Raw genomic sequence first — 18,552 nt, 5'->3', positions numbered from 1 at the left:
AAGATCATTCTCTGAGTACATTAATTTTTAAAACCAAGACAGGCTAATGAAAAATAAGTTGATGTTACAGAGATTTCAACAAACTCGTTTGAACTCAGCATTTCGTAAATTTTATGGTCGTTATAATGACTGTGTTAGGAAATATAAGCTTTCATTATCATTTTGGCTGACGTGTTTCAGACCCATTGTTAGGCCTTTGTTTTGATACTAAATTTAACTACGGAATATCCCGTCTACATGATCAATACATAGGGCTCACGGCAGGTGTGACCGGTCGACAGGGAATGCTTACTCCTCCTAGGCGCCTGATCCAAACTCTGAAATTTCCGGGATCCGTGTTTTATGCACTGTTAACAAATTTTTATAATTTGTAGATTTTTCTGAGATCGATCACTGTTCGTTATCTTCACTTTTTTACTACCACCTGAATAATACGCATTGCTTGGGTTGTTTGGTTTGAATTTTTAATGTTTTTAATGTAGAATCTGTATAAATAATGAGCAATTTAAAAAAAAAAATATTACACCCTTTTCCTACAGTAAATTATAGAAAACATCTTATAGACATGGTGGCCAGCTTTATCAATGAAAGGCTTCAATACAAAGGATAGCAATAATCTGAATTATTTTATCAATGATATTAGAAGCTGTATTTGAAAAAAATTGTTGGCTGAGTGTGATCAATAAGAGCGTGTTAAAAAATTAGGTCCTGTCATTAGACAGTAATACACGTAAACGCACGTAAAGGTTTGTCTCTACAAGCTAATTCAGAGATTTGTGTCCCCCGCTTAGAGAAAAAAAGAAGAGCATGCGTAGTTCCCCGGATTTGTAGAAGTATTAAATTTATACATGTATATTGAAGCAAATAAATATGCCAAAATGGATATAAAGATTTGATTGCTTATTCTTTAATATGTGTTCAGAAGATTCTTCTTTTTACTGGCCGGTATACAAAAGCTTTTTAAAAATTTATTTGTCAAACATTTTGCAAAAATTCTTATGGGGAGTTCGACAAGGAAAAAAGTCTGAAACATATGTATTTTTGAAATGTTGCGATTTAAAAGTATTGTTGAAATATATGAGGATTGCTAAATGTGGGATTTTGCTGGATGAAATAAATTAATTTGAAGCAGTCATGATCTTTGAAAAGAAACTGATCATTATAATTTCGTAAATCCAGAGGTTGTAAAATAAAAGTTCGGAAAGAAGATATGGTTTACTTGTAAAGACAGTGAAAGTTTATGATCAGAACAAATTACATGTTTCTTTAAACAATTAGGCTAACAAATTTAAGGTCAATATCATGGGAAATATTAAAAAAAATTCTGTTCTACAATAGATGTTTTTGTTTTGATATTTTTTTGTTGCAAAATTGAACTGTATTTTGAATATCTTTTGGAAGTTATGATTAAACAAGAGACCCAGGGGCCACATCGCCTAAGCACTATGGCTAGGAAAAAAGCAAAAATCAGTTTAGTATTGAGAAGCTTTAATGCAGAAGTGGTCCCGACCTACCCCTAAAAGGGAGAAGGGGCGGGGGTATGATCTGAACAAACTTGAATCTACACCGCCTGAGGATGCTTACCTATTTATTGGACTGTGAATTTTTCCCCCACAAGTTTGAACTTTCATTGTGGACCCACCCTACCTCTGGGGATCATGATTTGAACAAACTTGAATCTACACCACCTGAGGATTCTCCCATATAAATATGACCAATCATGTCTTTGCTGTTCTTGAGAAGAAGATTTTTCCTATATATTCCTATATGTAAAACTTAGATCGTCCATTGTGGACCCTCCCTACCCCTGGGGGTCATGATTTGAAAAAAAACTTGAATCTACACTACCCGAAAATGATACCACATGAGTTTCATCTTTCCTGGCCCATTGGTTCTTGAGAAGATTTTTCAATGATGCCATCAATATTTCGCTATTTCGTAATATCTCTCCTTGGAGGAAGGCGTGGCCCTTCATTTGAACAAATTTAAATCCCCTTCAGCCAAGAATACTCTGTGCCAAGTTTGGTTGAAATTGTCACAGTAATTCTAAAGAAGAAGATGAAATTGTGAAAATTTTTACAACGACAACGACAACGACAGACAACGGATAAATTTCATCAGAAAAGCCCACTTGAGCCTTCGGCTCAGGTGAGCTAAAAAGAATCCTGCATCCCCTCATGTCATAGATGTGACAATGGCCAGGTTTTTTTTGTAAATCATTTCTGATAAAGCAGTATCCTAGGTATTCAACAGACTGCATCCCTATACATGTCAATGCATTAAATTTACGAAGTTGGGCGTGGCAACCCTTATACTAATTTGGTAACATCCAACATTTTAGCATATATTTAGAATGTAATATTTTCTTTAACTATCTCAGTTAAGCACCTTTTCTTTAATAAAGCGGATATTGGTTAAGATTTAATGTTGGCTTTGAAAAAGATAGTTGTGGTATTTTGAATTTAAAATATTACTGCCTTTAACAGTTCATCAAGACAAGGCTAAGACATCAAATTATTCGAATCGAGACCTCTGTTACGATGTATAATGATCTACCTTTTGAAAATATAAAATAAAACACAACAACCATAAGGAGACATCGGATTCTTTTATTTGAAATGTCCATACTAAGTATTTGTATAAAGTTCTCAAAATGATTCGAACGGTTAACGATGAACAAACAACAAGGTCTCGAAGATGAAAAACACATATGTAACAAGGCATTGAATCAAAGATTCAGAAAGAAAATGATCAGTCTGATCGGTCACAGAAGAAGCTACTTCAAAACAAAATAATGAAAACAAAATCACATGAGAGAAAGATATATATCTGTAATTCGTTTAAAGAAGCAGTACAAAATCTTTCTTTCTCTCATTTCAATAGTTTGAAAAAACAACATTTTAAAAAAAAGAAATGATTAGTGATAATTCTGTAAGATTGCATCATTATTGGATAAAAATATCTATCATATATACCGTGAAATGTGAAAATAACGACCAGTGATTATGCTCAAAAATCCATTTAAACAATACAAATTGTGAGCACACGGACCTCTGAAAGTAGAGGTTGGCTCAAGTGCCCTGTAGGGGTAGGCATCCATTGCATGCCCCTTGTCATATTAAAATCAAATTAGAATACAATTTCAATGGAATAAAAAAGCTCATGATCTCATTATGTATTGAAACATCAGTGCTATAACTAATATGAATAGACACAATTTCCAGAAACTGCTCTTCCGACTGTTTGTCTCAGAGAAACCAAGAGGTCTGGTGGCAAGTGGGTAATCAATTCTCTTCATCTGAGTTAAGATAGCCTCTCGGGCACCGCTCCATTTCCCAGGTCCCATAACTCTGTACTGAAAAGGTGTAACTGGACCGAAGAATACCACTGCTGCAAGCTTGGGATCAGTCATTATTAATTTGTCTGAAGTGATAAAAATTGATAACAACAGTTATAGATATCCATGTAATGTATTTTTCTTTCTTAAATGTGACGTAGTCCACAAAGAACTATATATGGTTTCCCTCATATTTTGCCCCCTTTATTAGTAAAATTTAAACGTCAATGAACCTTAGTGAAATTGATATTTTTTGAAAGATGAGAATTTATATTTTTTTAATTGTTACATTGATTAATCAAATTCAAATTAAATGCACTAAATTAATGATCATAAATTGCTTAGAATCACAAAAAAAGAGTCAAAGAGTGACATTTTTGATATAGCGTCCTCTTTATTTATAACAAATATGTATACCAATATTAATATTCTAAACTTAATAACATCTTCTTTTTAAATATTTTTCGATTTTTTTTCGCGATTGTTTTTCCAAAATACATTGCTGCTGCACATATGTAAAGTGCAAATTTTATTATATATTCTACATGTACATTTTATTAAATCTGCTGTAAAACGATATACATGCAACACATTTTAAGAATTCCAGTAATTTATTTATTTGTTGATTTATTCATTTACTTAATATGTTATTATGTTTTTCAACACACCCCATACAGGTTCCTATATATTATAAGGTCTTTTGTCTATTTATTTTATATGTAATGTAGATTCGACTGCTATTATTCATATATAAAAGAAATGTGAAAAGGGCCAACAATGTCAAACTAAAAAAAAAAGAAAAGAAATAAAAATAAAAATTGGGACATTTATCAAGGAGTTAATTTACTTAATGTAATAGGGCAAAAAAAGCCCTCACCATATATAGTTATATGTATTATTTAACTATGTGATTGCAACTAAACTTATGGCATACGTATGTTTCAAGATGTGACTTTCTCAGGATAATTTCCGCACGTACACTGAGATATTATGGACTATACGATGGTGCAACGATGGTAAACGAAGATTTCATGAATGTTTATTATCGAAACATCTCGAATGACCACATGAGACCCCTTTCAACAAATAGATGAAAATTGCTAAACGACCAAAGTTTAAAATTCTAAGTTCTGTAAATGGCATTCTGGTTCATGCAATGTTTTGACCCCCTTTGGAGCTTATGTATGAGCTCACCAAACCGCATTTTATAATTTTTTTCCTTGAGAATTAAAGTTTTAAATTTTGGTTCTATAATATTTACCATAACTTTGACTTAAAGAGAAAAAAATCTGTTTGCCAAGTTGTTTCCTTTATTGTTATATACGCAAATTTATGGACCAAATCATTATTCATGTTATGATTCAATAACAATGAATAAATCAAATTTAGTCAGAAAAATTAATTTAAATAGCATGCTACAAAAGGAATACACTCGTGTTAAGAGGGATCTTCTCATATCTATTGTATTTAAAATTCATGAATTAAGATGACAATATCACTAAATGACGGTATCATTTTTGTTAAAATTAAAATCTTGTTTTAGTAGCAAGATCAAGTCAAGGTTATCATGTTTTCCTAGATATAAAGGATTAAAAATTACTTAAGAAATAATGTATCATTTTTAAACATCTATCGGGATATAAATACGGGTTGGTCACGAGATCAAATTTCATAAAGCCCGAAAGGCTTTATGGTAAATTTGATCTCGTACCAATCCGTATTTATTTCCCGATAGATGTTTAAAAATGATACATTATTACTTACATTTATATTTATGACTAATAAATAATAATAATTTATGGCTCAAATTTCATATTTTCCTGATTATAATCTTTAACGCGTGAATGTTTTATTTTTCAAACTCAACGGCATGTATTTGATCCATTGATTGCGCGTCGACCCTCTATGACGTCAATGAGAAATTACGTCGAACGTTTATGAAGCAAGGAACCCGTGTTTATACACGGATATATAGATACGCATTGCTTTTAATAGTGTTATATGAAAGAAAACATTTTCAAATGTAAATATTGTTGCCTATCATGTTATGCCCACTTCTTTTTAACAATATTATTTGTTCATCTTTTTGCATAAAAATTAACACCACAAAAAGTCTATTAGGTAAAATTAACAAATTGAGACAGAAAGAAAAATTAACTAAAATAGGTATTGGCTGATCCGAAATTCCTCCAATTTTCTTATATTTTGAAGGAATATTCTTTTATTTTCTATGCTTCTAATATTTAACTTTTTCTTATTTTCACACATGATAATGTCTTCTTCTTTTTTGTTTTTAAATTTAGATCGACCACTGTTCGTTATCTTCACCTATTTGACTTCATATACATGTACTGATACAGAATGAAACATAAAAAAATATTGACCTTTAAGAAAGAGAATAAAACATTTTTTCTTGATTTTTTTCACTCAAAATTGGGATGAAAAGGGTTAACAAGGTTAAAGTTTGTTTGAAAAAGCTTATACATATGATATATTCTATAACTTAAGTCCTTAATTATAAATTTCATGCACGGCAGAAAATCCTTTAAGACCTTGATTGTTTAAAACTGTGAACTTAATTCATTATTCTATAGAAAATTTCAAAAGCAAAACTTGTAAGATTTTCTTACGCTTGTTCCGCCAAAAATAAAATCCTTGCTGAATTTAAAACTCAGTGTACCATTTCTTTGTCAAGTTGAAAAGTTGTAACAGGGAAAGGAAAATATGATCCTATATATTCCTAACATCTCAATGTAAAGGACATTTATACAAATTTACTTCAATATTCTAATTAGTCAGAGAACAGAAAAGGGATCGAGTTGGAACATTCTAATTAGTCAGAGAACAGAAAAGGGATCGAGTTGGAACATTTACTTCAAACACTTAAATATATATCATTGTAATACAATCGTTGCTAGCTCTTTAACAGGAAAATAAAGATAAAATAATTTTTAAAGCATTATGATAAAAAATATTCTCACATTGCAAATTTTGGATAAGAATTACTGTCTCTGATAGACAAAGCAATTTCATAAAATCCTATTGTATAATATGTTAAGGGTTGCATAATTCTTATATACTAGTCCCGGCTCAATACCTAAATAAGGATAATTGCCATTCAGTTTTGACAATTCGTCCATGAAGTTTATGTAATCTACTTGGATGGTGTGCCTTGGACTATGTACAAACTGTTTCTGCATGGCGTCTAATTTCATCTGGATATTATTCCACATCTCTTGTCTGCTTGGCAGAACAACGTCTCCCTAAAACGTTTATTAAAATATATTAAAACGCTCAAACATACTACAGAAACATATGACAAGAACCTTTCTAAAAGCCGGAAATTTTTCTTATTCAGAAAAATTATTATTATTTATTATTTAAATAAGGTAAAGAAGAAGGTATGATTTTAGCTTTATTGTGCCCTGAAAATTTAATGTTTTCAAAAAGTTTTGAAACTGGCTTAAATATTAGTTGAGTATATGACTGTGATAAATCAGGAAAGAAAAGGTCAAGAAGAAGTACCATTTTGGAAATATGACATCTTTAATTTGATGCATTTTTCTATTTTAAACAGAAAAAGCCTCAAAATGACTCATTTCACGGGTTATTTTCCTTAAGAAAATAGTGTCCACAGCCGTCGCCCACTTTAATTTTCGGATATGTAAAATTCTTTGAAAAATCACATATTTCCAAATCTTTGTGGGCGATGCCTGTGGACAATATTATCTGAAGGAAAAATCCATTGAAAATTGATGTCTTCTGCAACTTTTAAAGAAAATAAGGGAAATTGCACAAGTTTATGACATCACAATTAGCACTTAGAAGGTCATATGAGAAAAATGATTTGTATGAACTTTCAGCGTGGAATTCCAATGATTCAGGAAGCATGGGTTTTAATTTTTTACATCACTTTCATTTTTAAGAAAAACATAGGGCAAGATTTGTATTGAAATCGTACCTTGTTCTTTCTCAAGCATTTTCTTACGGTTTTAGATCTATAAAAGTCAAAGGTTTTGTTTTATTGAAAATTTATATTCATAAAGGAATTCCTTTTGCAGTATTTCGTCAATGATATTTAATTTTATAGAGGCATAATTAAAATTTTCATGTATTCTAAAATCATTCAGATCATACAATATTGAGTTTTCTATACTTTACCTATGTGTTGTAAATTTGCATATTAAAAAGATTCTTTAAACCACTTAATGTTGTCATGTTCGAAGCACTCTCAATTTCATGTAAACGACTGATTAGCATTTCCCAACTACACCTGTTATCTTTCAAAGTTGTCTGATCAGAGGTAGCTTTCCTAATTCATTTAATAACAGAGTTCTTTTTATTACAGATTTAAACTTTAAAGGACATATCATATCAAAATTAATTCTCATTTATCATTAGATTATTTGTCGACTTTGTGAGGAAGAGTTTTACACTCTGCCCATGTGCTTTGTTATAGCAAGACGGAGCTCGGAACTTTGATTTCGGATGTGCATTATACAAATTTAGTTTTGAATTGTTCAGGATTATAATTGTGCAGTGTTTAAAATTAATTACCTAATTAAACTTGAATATTCACTAAAGTCCAGGGTAGACGTCAGCAAGACAAAGTAAGATCACAAAAGAAGTAATTGTACATATTTTTTAGAGGAATCGCTCGGTGGCGCAGAAAGTCACATACTGAAGGCAGCATGTTTCCTTTCTTTATGGCTTTTTTGTGACCGCCTTTTCTCTTCTTAAGTGTTTTTTTTTACCATTTATACTATTGGCTAGGCTATTTTTGTCATGTGATTATTAAGAATTATGTCATGTGACTAGTCAGCATGTTTATCAAGTCAATTTGTATGTACTATATATTTTGTTTTAAGCCCAGCCAATTAATTGTGATATAAGTCTACGTAATATTTAAATGTAGTTTTTAGTCATTTGTTAGTTTCAATAAATGACATTTTCACTCAATGTTTCTTTCTTAGTACTATATATAGGAGGTTAAAAAAAAACAAGCTGCGAATAGCGAGAATTGTCTCCTATCACTACAGGGGAAATTTGTGAATATAAAAAACATTACCTTCACAACTCTGGCGAAGAGCCTACTTTGCTGTTCAGAAATAGGCATTCTTGCTCCAAACGGTTGTATAAACCCAATAAGCCAGTGTGTGTCTTTCCAGATCAGGAGGAAACATGAATTTATAGAGTTCAACTTTGTTATTTTTGACTTCTATAACAGATTTGTCTAGGATTGGGAACCCAAATTTGTATCCCGTTGCTAAAAATACCACATCAATATCATCTTCAAATGACCCATCTTCGATTTCCACGCCCGTTTTTGTGAATTTCTTGATGTTGGGTTTGATAATGATGGACCCGCTTATGATTCTGTTAGGGAGCTACAGTCGGATGCTGCGCTAAAGGGGGATGCTTTGGCTGCAGAGAGAATTTGGCGTGGTCAAATCTTTCATTCAGTCTCTTTGCTATAACGTCGTTTGGATCCCAACCAAAAATACTCATCACAGCCTCGAAAGCTCTAAAATTACATTTTTTTTCAAAAAAAAAAGATCTAATCAATAGTCTATTATCCAAAATAACGTTCAATCTACACATAAAGGAATTAAAAAAAAAACATGTACAAAGTACATACAAAGTTGAAATATTCTAAAGTTATCTTAAACTTCAGAGAGACAAAAAATTATTTTAATTATCTAAGAGACTAGAAAGAAAACGAAGAAGCACCTTGTAGATCTCCTGAGAATCTCCACATCTCCTGGAAGGCCATGGTCTGAAACACGATTAAATACCCAAGATCCTCTTCTTGTGCTCAAATGTAACTTTTTAAAAAGTTAAACATTAATAATTTTTATTGCAATGCATTTTTTATAAATAAAAAGAAGCATTTGCGGCAAATTGAATATGTGAAAAGGTCTGGTTTTACTAGAATCTGTGCAAAAGTTCCAGAAGCTTAGCACAGACGTTCACTACCTGTTGATTATAGCAACCACGTAACATTTAATGGTAAATTTTAACAATGAAATGATTTAATGTAAGAATGACAATAATTTATATCAGTGGATCCATAATTATATACAATGTCAATGTAAATAAACCATTCTGACAGAGACTAGAACTGCCAAAGTTTCTCCAAATATGTTGTTGAGATCCATGTTTACAATGTTTTCAATCTGACAATCGCTTAGCTGTGACGTCTCAACCGCTCAATTATGACTTCATGTAGCCTATGACACTGTGTTATAAAAAGACAGAGGCAAAGGGAAAATGAAAGAAAATATAATAAACAGAAAATTCAATGTTTTGTAGTTGAATATGGAATTTATTTCACTCGTGAAACAGGATTTTTTTTTAATATTTTCACTCGTGCTTCGAAAAAATATCAAAAAAATCCTGTCCCAATCGTGAAATAAATTCCATATTCATCTAAAAAACATTGAATATCCTCTATATATTTTTTAAAATTTCATTTTACCATAATATCTGTCATTTCTAAAATGAGAGCAGCAGTCGAACATAAATGTGAGGCTCCAAGCAATTAACGAAGATGTTTGACATTTTTAGTGATCTTTGTAGAGCTTTTCTTTCTTTTCAAATGATATATATAACACGACATAGATTTCTCCATGTTAAGATTTTAAAAGACCGCACGAAAATGAAAGAATATATACTTTGACGTGTATCGACTGCAACAATAATCATAACGTGAAACACATGAGGCTACAATAATATGACGTTACATTCAATGACAATAAATGCATTTGCATTATCTCATTTTGTTTGGATTCACTTCAATTCATTAATAATCAAAGTTTCTCGTCTAAAAATAAATGACAAATATACATTCTCAAAACCAGGCCCGTTTTTATTATATTTTAAAAATGGGGAAGGGGGAACCATAAAAATAATTAACAAACAAAAACAATCTTTACTGCCCAAACCCGAAAAAAAATTCCTATTTTGTGGGAGGAAGATCTTCCTTTTACTTTTCATTTTTTAATGCAGTAACATGGCAGAATTTGAACCTTATTGCAACAATAAAAAAATTCATATGAAATCTTTTGCAAATAACTATTCTAAATAAAAAAACGTGTGTGTGTGTGTTTGCGTTTGTGTGTGTTTGGGGTTCTACTAACTTTCCGGAAATAGTTTTTAATGCGATGACGTCAGAATTCGACCTCACTGTAACAAAAAGTAGGGAGGAAGCAGCAGCCTTTAAGAAAATTTTCAAACGAAATCTACAACAAAAAGAGGGGGAGGCTGTCATCCCCTTCAGGTACTACCTACCTGCACAAAACACTACGAACAATGTATCCTCATAGTTTACCATACTAGCTACTTGAAATTTCGAAGAGTTTACATGTTTTATTTCAGTCGATGTTATAACGAAATTACTTTTACAAGTTAATCAATTTACAGGTATTAGGCCTATTTTCGAGTTTTAAAACGGATTAGAAAACGGACAGAAAATATAAATACAATGTATATGTGAAACACGTGCGGCTTAACATGTCTGAAGACTACATTCACTTGTATTTGGGTGAATTCAAAAAAAATGACCACCAAACTGAAATTTTTTGGAAAAATTCAACTACTTCTAACATATTTTTCACTTATATCATCATATTGCACATGCATTCTAGTTTAAAATCCTGAAGTGGCAATAGAATAGACAATTGGATTAAAAAGTTTCAGAATTTTTATTAGTAAAGTTTCTTTTGAAAAAAGAAAATATCATTACACCTTAAAAGACTTTCTAAAATACTTAATCAGAAGAAATTATAGTTTTTTATGCTTCAAAATGGTAAAAGGGGTATAAATGATTAAATCTAGACCTTGATTGAGTATCCTCTCTTGTATATGTGACAAAAAATTGACTTTTTGATTGTTATTTTACATTATTTTTTCAATTCTGGTTTGAAAAGTTTTAATATGAAAAAAATATGAAGCAATAAAATTGCCCAAATTTCACTTTTTGTCCGTTCAAGCCAATTCTTTAAATCTAAGCCAAAAAAGAATTTTTATATAAGAGTTCTCTTACAAAAAATACTAGATTTTGAAGTGACCCTATGTTACATTATTGTGTTGCACTCCTGACATCTGATATGTATTTTTTTTAACATTGTTTTAAAAATTATAACACACAATAACCCATTCCTGCTTTGTAAATTAATTTGTCGTTTTGATATTTTTGATCGTTTACGGCAGGTTTTTCATATTTTGAAGACCTTAACACATGATTATTTGCAAAGTGTAATATATATAAATTGTATATAAAACTATATGTGAAATGATGAAAACTATTCCCTGAATTGACTAGAAAATTTCTGTAATTTGTTGATAGACATAGTGTTTTGAACATCAAATAGTATCAAACATTTTTTTTCAACTTATTTTTTAGTATAGTTAAAAAGCATCGGTAATTATGAAGCAGTTTTGTTGCACTCCTGACTGCAGTAAAATTTAAAATTAAAACTGTAGAACACAAAAATTCATAAAGTGTTGGCAACATCAAGTGGTAATGAAATTGTGCAATATTTATAGTCCGATATTTTATAATTAAAGCAGATGAAAGTATTTGAAATTCGCATTTTATCTGGAATTATTCCCTATTTATGCCAAAAAACTAGCTTAAATGTAAATTTAGAAGATACAATATATTTTATAGCATATTTTCCTTTAGAGGACAAACACAGTAACCCACCAGAAAAATTCTACTCATCATTTTTTCTTTATTTTTATTCTTATTGGATGATTTATAATTCTAACATATTTGTTGCACTCCTGACCAAAAGCATTGGGACCTTTAAAGTAGAATTGTGAAGTGAAAATTACATAAGAACTTGTTCTGTTGTTTCAGTGAAGTTGAGGAGGAATTACTTGAATTTTATAACAATTTTTCGTGTGTTTATTTTTAACATTCATTTAAAAAATCACAAAAAAGATAAAAACACATCTGAATTGAAAAAAATTGAAAAAGGAAGGATTTTAACAATAAAACTGTCAATAATTTAGTATTAAATTATACAAAAAGATCATTATTAATTAATGAATACGTCTAAGCATGAATAGAAGTGTTTTCATCACACAACTTGAATCTTTAAAAAAATGTGTTGCACTCCTGACCGTAGAAATATAGATCTGAAGCACAGACAGATCCAGTAATTAATAAATCTATTTGGTAAAAATGTTCTTTGTGTCTTTCTTTTCCAAAATAAAAATCAGAAAATCATATAATGATAATAGTTTTTTCATGCTTGGGAGCAAAACATCAAATGTTGCACTCCTGACATTATTGGGTATACAAATATACTTGACTCTAATTAATGCTGCTTGTGATTTATATAACATTTTTAAGTTTTAAAATGTATATCAGTTATTGTTTTACACTTCGAAAATTCTTTTTTGTCTTAATTTTCTTTCAGAATTTTACAATTGATGTTTTTTTGGCAACACTACATTTTTTCTGTTGCACTCCTGACATGGTATAACATTTTTTTTAAACATCAGCCATGACCACAACTTGATTAAACAAAAGTTACTACAGCCCACTTAAAGCTCAATACTTTGAATATTATCAGGAAAGTCTTTATTTTCAACATAAAGCATTATTATTTATTTCACAGATCTCCAAAAAATATTGAAATTTCAAAATGTCACAAAAAGGTGTTGCACTCCTGACAATTTTAGCATCATTTTTGGGCATAACTTTTTTGTTAATTGAGATATCAACAAGATATTTGGCAGGTATTTAGACACTATCTAATGACATATGCTGAGACATAGAAATCTATTTTCATTGCCTGTATTTTTAATGTGGGTTGATAAATATGCGTTTGGTCATTTTTTTTGAATTCACCCATTTGCGACTTGTTAATAACATAATAGCTTCTAAAATTTTGATTGGAAAAAATTGAGGAATCTATATGAAATTGATTAACTAATCATTACTTTGAACCAATATTTGTATACTAGTAGAATAATATACCACAACAGGCAATATACATTCCTCTATGTGCTCTCCCCCATTTATATTGCAATATTATAAATGCAAAACTTTTGCATTAACCTCCTCCTTATTAATGAAAAAAATTACAATTTTGTTGAACTTGCTATTTAATAAATGTAAAAATTAATAAAGTTAGTTTTTATGGATCATTCGAATAACATACAGTCAAACTCGTTTACATTGAAATTTTAGGGTCCTTGAGATTTTATTTCAAATTAACCGAATTTCATTATATCCGTGTGCCATGAGTTACATAGAGAATGAAGATACGGTAAAATAAATACGTACAGGAAATGTTATTTTTTACATAACATAACGTGTAGTGTTTTAGAAACATAACTATGTACCTGTATTTTTCAAAGAACTCCTTAATTTTTTTACTGTTCTGGTTGATTCGTGTTAAAAAAAAAAACTATCAGGACTATGTTATATTTACACGCAAAAAAGTTCGTCTTGAACACTCCGCATTGATACAATGATTTGTCAGGTTTACATCTATAGAACAACCCTGTCCCATCGCATTGAAAACATATGCATTGTATACTTCGATTCAAATCAAAAAGTTTATTACCGTCTTCCTTGGAAGACGGTATACAGAGTTGAAGTATTTTACAGTCTTCGGACTATGCACTTCCTCTCTTTTGTGATTGGTAGAAATTGCATGATGAAAATTTTTTCAATTATTTCATTGGTTGAAATGCTGTTCAAGGCAAGGGAGATAATTTTCTGATGATCTAATTTTCGCACGACTTAACAATTTTTCAAGATTTTCAATCGTAAAAAAATATGACAAAACGAACAGTGGAAATTGGCAGTAATTAATTCGAAATAACATGCTATTTTTTTTTTAAAGCAATTACCCCCCCCCCCCCCCCCCCAAAAAAAAAAAATTCTATATTTTCATTGTTAACTGAATTGATCTTTATTGCATGCAAGCTTTACAGCTTGTATGTATCTTTTTCCCTTTGTTTTTCACTTCTTTCTAATCTCTGCAGCACTCGGCAACACCTCGGCCGATTCGTACCTCATCTACATATCACAAAGGGGATGGAATCAGCCGAGGTTTGCCGAATGATCTTGGAAGCAGAGTCGAAGTTTACGGAGACAGTCGAGCATCTGTTAACTTTTCACTTGGTTTATGTCAGAAAAAAACTTATTATGAAGAAATACAAAGCCAAGTAATTTTCAAGAATTATACGGCCTGATAGGTTTAGGTCAGTTTACTGTTTAAGGTTGTTGCTAAAGACGGTAAGCTTTTTGAAAAAGCTCTACTTGACAATGTTTTCCTATAACTAACATTGAATTTATCTGCTCCTGCACTTTCTCCGCACACCAATTTACACACGACACCTCTGCGTATTTTAGCCATGTCGGTCTCAATGTCGTAGTTGGAAAATAAAAATGAAGACTAATATGTTCCAATGAGAAATGCTTAATTTGTTTATTTTTACAAGACATAATTATATTTTTACAAGTCCGCCGATATCAAATTATATGTGTGAAAAATTTACCCGTGCTAGACTTCGTATATAGTCAGTCACCTATGTCCACGCGTTGCAATCGGCGACTTCAAAATAACCCTTACAAAAAAAAAAAAAAAAAAAAAAAAAAAAAAAATTTGTGTTCAGCGGACCTCAAAATCACTTTAAAAATTACCGAGTTTTTCAATTTAACGGATTTGAATCAAAACGAGTATTTATTACATAGAAAGTGTGGCAGTTTTTCAGGGGAGACCAAATTCATTTCAAAGTAACCGATTTTTCAAACAAAGAGAGTTCAATGTAAGGGAGTTCGAGTGTACCTACTTTTAACACATGTACAGCAAATCGAATTCAGAAATTAACAACTCGCTCATTTCATGATAAAGAATTTAACCCAATTACCCTCACCGAAGTACAAATTATGAATCGTATCAAAAACAACTTTTATAGTTATGGTTGATACATATACATTAACCCAATTACCCTCACCGAAGTACAAATTATGAATCGTATCAAATACAACTTTTATAGTTATGGTTGATACCTATACATTAAACAACGAATTTAAAATCCAAAAATGTAAGATAAACATAATTTTTTTATCCATTGCCGACTTGCCGTTGGGAGAGGGATGGTGTAGATCTGGGCTAAAGACATTGTTATAATTAATTATCTCTACTAATCAAACAAGAATAACGTCACGGTAGCTCAGTCAATAGAGCGCTCGCTCTGTGATCGGAAGGTCTTGGGTTCACACTCCGGCCGCGACTGACCTAAGTCGATAAAAAATAGGTAGCAACTGTTCCTTCGCTAAGAGCTCGGCACTTTGAAGTGAAAGTTGCGGATCTTTCAGATGAGACCTTAAAAACCATGACCCCGTGTCACGGCAGGCGATGGCACAATAAAGATCCCTTAGTGCTCAGTGGCCCTGAGTACCGAGTAAAGGTCAAAATTTGAAGCCCTTCACCGGTATATGGTGACGTCTCTATATGAGTGAAAAATTTTCGAATGGGAAGTAAAACAACATACAATCTATCTATCTATCTATCTATCTATCTATCTATCTATCTATCTATGTGTTTCTATCTACAAGCAATATCCAAGATGACCAACATTGCTGTTATTTTTTTTTAAGTTTGACAAATAAATTCTGTACTTTAGGCGGAAACTGAGTCACCGATTTTTAAGATACAGCATCATTGATAACTAAGCTGTCATCATGACAAAAACTACCAAAGACTTTGAAATGTCATCTCTTTACCTTTTGTTGTATGTCAATGAATTTGTAAATAAACCATGTACACAGATAACCATAAAATGTTGGGATGGATTATAATTGTTCGGTTCATGGTGAATTCACCCAAACCATGTCACCAATATTTTAACAATGTTCGTAGCAAATCTGCCAGTTTCACATTTAGATAATTTATTGTATAACTCTTTTGTTGTCTGATCATGCCTACTTTGCATTGCAGTAAAATAATTCACCTCCCTTAAAATGACTTTCAATTTGTGCGTGTGTACGTTTAAATCCAAAACTGACGCTCTTTCTACAAGTGTAAACTGCATGCTTTTTTCTTACTTCTAAACTTTTATTAATCGACTTTTAGATCAGCCATATTATCCTTAAATACTTAATCATTTCAGCCTCCTTTTCATAGAATAACTATTATCAATGATCAAAGACGTACCAGCAATTCTAAAATCTTATTTAAAAATATGTATATGATAATTCATAATTAGTTTACCTGGCTTGCTACACGACTTAATTCTACGGCAGCGTCTACTCCCGAGTTTCCAATTCCAATAAGAAGGATTCTTTTGTCTTCATATCCCTTGGTGTGTTTGTAATCATGACTGTGAATTACCTTGCCTTCAAAATCTTTTAAACCTGACAAAGAGTCTTCCAAATTTAGAGGAAACTTCATTTCGATGTCAAGAAACAAATACTGAGTTACGTATAATTAGATAATTCGTTCATGTCCGTAAACGATAATTAAAGTTAGGGAATTCTGATATATATATATATATATATATATATATATATATATATATATATATATATATATAATATATATATATATATATATATATATATATATATATATATATATATATATATAACTCTGATTTAAGGACTAGGGAGACCAGACCATTATATATGGCTTAAGGAGACAATATACAGATTTTTTAAATTTGCTTTTTTCTAAAAAGAAATACCAGATCAATGTTCTATAGAACACCATTTAGTCGACTCTTGCTTTATTTTTTCATTATAAATGCCTCCTAAAAATATATGAAAAAAATGGTCTCCCTAATATTTTATGTTTCTCTCATATGACTTAAGGAGACCAGTGTATATTTTTATACATATAACTTGTGGTTTAAGTAGACCATTTTTCTTTCATAGTAATTTCACTGATTATGGATTAATTAACATATTGTTTCCAACCAGAATAGTTGCGGATGGTCATTGGTCAAGCTCAGCAGAAAGATATTTGTGTTAATGTGACTCAACATGATCAGTACAAAATCTTGAATATAAAACTAAAGTCATTGCACAAGTGACTTATATAGAGAGTAGTTGCCCCCCTGGCGCAGTGGTTAGAGCGTCTGCTCTAGAGTAGAGAAGTAAGGAGTTGATCCTTACATCGCAGGTTCAAATCCCACAGTTGGCTGGGGAGACCGATCCTTCGGATGAGACCGCATAAATCGAGGTCCCGTGTCACAGTAGGTGCTGGCACGAAAAAATCCCTTCACTGCTCAATGGCTGTAAGTGCTGAGTATAGGACAAAATTTGCAGCTTTCCACTGGCATGTGGTGGCGTCTCCATATGAGTGAAAAAATCCCGAGAGGGACGCTAAACAACATACAATCAATCAATCAATCAATATATAGAGAGTATAAGCCCAGAGTAGCTTGTTCTGATATCCACAATTAACTCTCAATGCTGTCGCCCACATGTTGCAGTGGTAAGAGCCTATGCTCTAGAGTTGCCGTGTTGGAGTTGATCCTTATGTCACATGTTTGAATCCCACTGTGGGATGTGGAGACCGGTCCTTCGTACAAACCAAGGTCCAGTGTCACAGTAGATACTGGCATGAAAAAGATCCTTCACTGCTCATTGGCCCTGTGTGCCGAGCATAGGTCATTTGCAGCTCTCCACTGGCAAGTGATGGCGTCTCCATATGAGTGAAAAATTCTCGAGAGGGACGTTAAACAACAAACAAACTCTCAATGTCCAATACAGTTTAACCTGAAAGTGAATGCAGACATAGACATGCAGACATAGATTAGACTTATTCTTTAGACCAAGTATAGTATACTCCATATTGTTTTGTTGAGGACACAAAGTTCACAGTGGAAATCAAGTAGTTTTTCCTGCTATTTATACCCAGCTTCTTTTAAACCATATAGTCATTGAGTGCATTCACTTTCCAACTAATTGATGAAGTTCTGAATCATACCTATATTTGTTTAAATTCTTTGTGATTTAAGAATATGTTTGACCAGTTGAAACCAAGAGTACATGTACTACATAAAATTTCAAGGTTGTGATTAAGATCCAGTATAGCAATATGTAGATGCCATGTTCAATATACATATTTGCTATCATTAAACTTACAGAGACCATGAATCAAAATAATTCAAATGCTTCAAAATCATTTTATTTTTACTGCTAGTCAAAATACAGTCACTCAAGCATATCCTTTGTTAATTTG

General features: G+C 31.5%; 1 pseudogene; it reads right to left on the bottom strand.

Annotated features, from left to right (window-relative positions):
* Nucleotides 1-3,160: 3,160 nt before the first annotated feature.
* LOC133189649 (flavin-containing monooxygenase 5-like) overlaps nucleotides 3,161-18,552 on the bottom strand; it is a 48,623-nt pseudogene continuing 33,231 nt past the window's right edge.

Source organism: Saccostrea echinata, unplaced genomic scaffold, assembly GCF_033153115.1.
Source record: "Saccostrea echinata isolate AGI-Se365-2 ecotype Australia unplaced genomic scaffold, CSIRO_AGI_Sech_v1 ptg000019l, whole genome shotgun sequence".
Taxonomy (NCBI): domain Eukaryota; kingdom Metazoa; phylum Mollusca; class Bivalvia; order Ostreida; family Ostreidae; genus Saccostrea; species Saccostrea echinata.
This window is presented reverse-complemented; position numbering and strand designations above follow the sequence as displayed.